The sequence below is a fragment of the Dendrobates tinctorius genome, unplaced genomic scaffold (genome assembly GCF_039654945.1).
Source record: "Dendrobates tinctorius isolate UK_male_01 unplaced genomic scaffold, ASM3965494v1 ptg000233l, whole genome shotgun sequence".
Taxonomy (NCBI): Eukaryota; Metazoa; Chordata; class Amphibia; order Anura; family Dendrobatidae; genus Dendrobates; species Dendrobates tinctorius.
In genome coordinates this window covers 718,559-723,656 of record NW_027361900.1, presented here as the reverse complement: position 1 = coordinate 723,656, position 5,098 = coordinate 718,559, and positions in this window count along the sequence as shown.

Sequence of the window (5,098 nt, the reverse complement as noted above, 5' to 3'; positions counted from 1 at the left end):
TGTCTGTGTGACTATCATAACTAATGGCATGAATGTTTTGAGCGTCTCCTGCTGGGCATTTTTGTAATTTTTTAAATATTTTTAATGTTTTTTCAATAAAATTTGATATTTTATTCTCATACTGGATCTCTTCATGATTTTTGGTGCCGTCATGGTATATTGGCCCGAAAATGTTTGTTTCTGATATTTTGAAGTGCCAGAATATAGGTGGTCTTTGGACTAATTTCAAGTATATTCACTATGGTGACTGCAGCTTCTCAGCATGTTGCTTCCATTTAGCCTTGGGGGATTGGCCAGTCTCTACAGGAATTTAACCCTGCTGTGTCCTTCACAGATTAGGTTCCCCAGCCTATCCCGTGCCGGCAGGTCCTATATTAGGCAGCTCCACCATCCGCTCTCTGCTGGATGTTGGTTCCTAGGCAGTTCTCTTTGCCTATTGTACCTCACACTTGTGTCTCTGACCCACCTATCAGCTGAGGTAGTCTTGGGGACTACCCTGGAGTAGTTCCTGGTGTCTACCGGCTGTCCAGCCTATCCTCTCCACCAGTAGCTCTAGTGAAGACCTGGTGGACACCCAGTTACACCTCTCTAGAGTAAGCCTGGCCGATCGTGTAGTGGGTTCACATCCACCAATGTTACACCAAGTAACTGTGCACACCTCACAACTTTTGAAGCACAGATAGAGGCACAGAGCATGTGGCGCACATAGCAGCAAATTTTGGCCTCACCCTAATCCACGGCCATTTACCACTGCTTTCTCCCCCGGCAGGAGGAGTTGTCAGAGGGGCGCTGGTAGTGAGGGAAATTCAGCAGACGCCTGAGACTGCAGGGCGTAGACCCAAATCCGGGACTGTCCACTGTATCCGGGACGGGTGGGACTAGAGATGAGCAGGTGGATTCATGGGTCTCTGGTCCAGCGTGCGTGGGACCTGGGGATTATTTTTTGTGCCGTCATTCACAGTTGGAGCCTCCAGAACGTTCTCATCTTTATGTTGCGTCACTATACGACACCCGGCTTATTTGTGCCTGTAAGGCCGTGTTCACACATTGTAGAAAAATGGTGTTTTTGTTTTCTGCAGGATCCGCACCATCTACAATAACAATCTTCTCCCCCTTATTTGATGCGTTCTTGGTGCAGATGTGAAGCCGCGTTTTTAATGCGCTTTTTAGAGGACAGAAAAGCTTTGATTCTGCACTTAATAAAGTTTCTGCAGTTTTTTACCTGCGATTTTATTAGAGAGAGAAAAGCCCAAAATCGGTACAGATCAGCCGCGTGCCTTGGGCGCACAGCGGGCACCTTTTATGGTAAAGTAGTTTTTATTAAGGATTTATTTACATAAATGGAGAAAAGAAAAAGGGGCGACAGATTATAAATACCCAGTAATACAGACAAGAACCAAACAACAGCAAAAAGAGAAATGTAAAGTCGTGAAAGAGAGAGGCAGAATAAAGGGGAGAAAGGGTTAAGGAGGAGAATGGGGCAGGAAAAATAGTTTTTTTTATTCCCTTAGAGACCTTGCCCTTTTTTGTTTTTGCGTTTCTGTTTTTCGCTCCCTTTCTTCCCACAGCCATAACTTTTTTATGTTTCCGTCAGTATGGCCATGTTAGGGCTTGTTTTTTGCGGGACAAGTTGTGCTTTGGAACAACATCATTGGTTTCACCATATCGTGTACTCAAAAATGGGAAAAAAATTCCAAGGGCGGTGAAATTGCAAACAAAGTGTAACTCCATAACTTTTTTTGGATTTTCTTTTTGCCATATTCCCCAAATGCTATAAGTGCCCTGCCATTATGATTCTCCAAGTCATTACAGGTTCATAGACACCAAACAGGTCTCAGTTCTTTTTATTTAAGTGGTGAAAAAAATCCAAAATTTGTTGGAAAAAAAAATTGCTCCATTTTCATGATCTTGGGTTGGGTGAGGGCTTATTGTTTGCGCGCCGAGCTGACGTTTTTATTGATCCCATTTTGGTGCAGATACGATCTTTTCATCATCCGTTATTGCATTTTAATTCACTGTCGTGGCAACCGAAAACCCTAAATTCTGGCATTTTGGCCGTTTAGCGATCAGTTTGTTCCTTTTTTTATTGATAGATCGGGCGATTCTAAACGCGGCGATACCAAACTTGTGTATGTTTGGTTTTTCTTTTGTTTTATTTTGAATGGGGCAAAAGGGGGGGGATTTGAACTGTTATATTTTTAAAAACTTTTTTTTACTTTTGGCCTGCTTCAATAGTTTCCATAACTCTGCAAAGGAATACATGGATTTCGTCTGTGCTGCCCAAATGATGAACTTCCAGAAGGGTAATAAAGTTTGACAGTGGTTTATTCTACGCGTTTCAAGTAGAGTTGAGCGAAACGGGTCGAAAAATTTCAAAAGTCGCCGACTTTTGGCAAAGTCGGGTTTCATGAAACGAAACCTGACCCTAGGATGAGGTCGGCCACGAGGTCGGCGACTTACGCGCCAAAGTCGCGTTTCAAAAGTTTGTTTTGCGCTCTTTTTCAGCCAATCAGGATCCACGGACACTGTGGGCAACGTGATGACATAGGCAGGGGTCACCACCATCTTTCAGAAGGGCATGCAAGTGATTGGCTTGCTTTGGTGGGCGTCACAGGGGTTATAAAAGGGCGTGCACGCCGACCGCCATCTTACTTCTGCCGATCTTAGTATAGGGAGAGGTTGCTGCTGCTGATTCTGTAGGGAGAGCGTTAGGCAGGGAAGAAGAAAAAAAAACTGCTTCTGCTGCTAGCGATTTTGCCTGTACAACACACCAGTCACTGTGTGTGCAGTGCAAGGGGAGGCTATATTGTGGTGGATCAGCGGTGTTGGTTGTTAGGCTGCCTTCTAAGGCTTCCTGACAGCTGCATTGCTGTTTACCCACTGCTCTGCAAACTGCTTTTTTAAAAGCAATCCCAATTTTTTTTTTGTCCTGCTGAGGTACTGAGCGTGCATTTTTTCACACCATACAGCGGTGTACACTCCTCACACAGTACCGTGTAACGGCTGTTATCACAGCCACAGTGAAGCTACCTGTGTGTCACTCTGTGAGAATAAGTCTAGGACGTGTTCCGTTCTTACAGACCTGCACGTACTAGTTTTGTCTAGCTTTCAAACAGTTAAATATATTTGCTGTTTGATCACATTCAAAACTATAGAGAGACAGCGTGTGTCAGTCCGTATACTTAAAAAACACGGAGCTTGACAATTTTACGTACACCGGACAGCCGTGTACGTGCACGCTCCTCTCAGTACCGTGTAACGGCTGTTATCACGGCCACAGTGAAGCTATCTGTGTGTCACTCTGTGAGAATAAGTCGAGGACATGTTCCGTTCTTACAGACCTGCACCTACTAGTTTTGTCTAGCTTTCAAACAGTTAAATATATTTGCTGTTTGATCACATTCAAAACTATAGAGAGACAGCGTGTGTCAGTCTGTATACTTAAAAAACACGGAGCTTGACAATTTTACGTACACCGGACAGCCGTGTACGTGCACGCTCCTCTCAGTACCGTGTAACGGCTGTTATCACGGCCACAGTGAAGCTATCTGTGTGTCACTGTGGAAGGATAAGTGGAGGACTTGTTCCGTTCTTACAGACCTACACTCTAGGGAGATTCCTATTCTGCCCAATTCTACATACACCTTGTAGTTTGTGATACACTAGCCAATTTCTGCCTGTGACATAGCGCTCTGATATTCAGTGGGCCTCACACAATCCAAAAGTGTCCAGTGTCCACTAGTGTGTGCAGAAATTCAAAATCTCTGTGATCCTGTAGTCACTTTTTTCACACCTGTGCCATCGAGCCTGTGACATAGCGCTGTGATATTCAGTGGGCCTCACACAATCCATAAGTGTCCAGTGTCCACAAGTGTGTGCAGAAATTCAAAATCTCTGTGATCCTGTAGTCACTTTTTTCACACCTGTGCCATCGAGCCTGTGACATAGCGCTCTGATATTCAGTGGGCCTCACACAATCCAAAAGTGTCCAGTGTCCACTAGTGTGTGCAGAAATTCAAAATCTCTGATCCTGTAGTCACTTTTTTCACACCTGTGCCATCGAGCCTGTGACATAGCGCTCTGATATTCAGTGGGCCTCAAACAATCCAAAAGTGTCCAGTGTCCACTAGTGTGTGCAGAAATTCAAAATCTCCCTTATCCTGTAGTCACTTTTTTCACACCTGTGCCATCGAGCCTGTGACATAGCGCTCTGATATTCAGTGGGCCTCACACAATCCATAAGTGTCCAGTGTCCACAAGTGTGTGCAGAAATTCAAAATCTCCCTTATCCTGTAGTCACTTTTTTCACACCTGTGCCATCGAGCCTGTGACATAGCGCTGTGATATTCAGTGGGCCTCACACAATCCATAAGTGTCCAGTGTCCACAAGTGTGTGCAGAAATTCAAAATCTCCCCTGTCCTATAGACACCTTGTACCTTGTTTTACATTACTATATAGTTTGTTGGATTTTGTCTACATTTCTACAAAAAATGAGGAAGGCTGGTGGAAGATGCCGTGGAATTGGGCGGGGGTTGTCAGCTGGTAATGATGGTGTTGGTGGTGGATCTGATGGTAGTGACAAGAGCAAAATAGGACCGAATGCAGGAGGTGTTGAGCCTGCGTCATCGTCTGGCTCCATAAGGCTTCGAAGGCTTAGTTTTCTAGGAGTTGGCAAACCGCTTTTAAAGCCAGAGCATCAGGAAAAAGTTTTGTCTTACATTGCTGACTCAGCCTCCAGCTCTGTCGCCTCCTCTTCTGAAGTTGTAAAAAGTAAAAGCACTGAGTCGTCATTGGAGGCTCATGTTCATGAACCACACCTTTCCTTGTGTCCTTCACCCCAACCAAGATTGAAGGATGACGCAGGCCATACTACTGATTACTCCATGGAGCTGTTTTCACATACCATGCCTGGATTATCAAGTGAAATGGTGAATTACCCAGGCCAAGATGAATCTGACATGGAGTGCACTGATACACAGCCGCTGATGGATGATTCTGCTGGTACATTCACTCAGAGCACTACATTGTCCTCACAGTGTACAGAGCCAGATTCTGACCCTGATGAGACTCAGGTGCCCCTTCCCGCACACTATACCA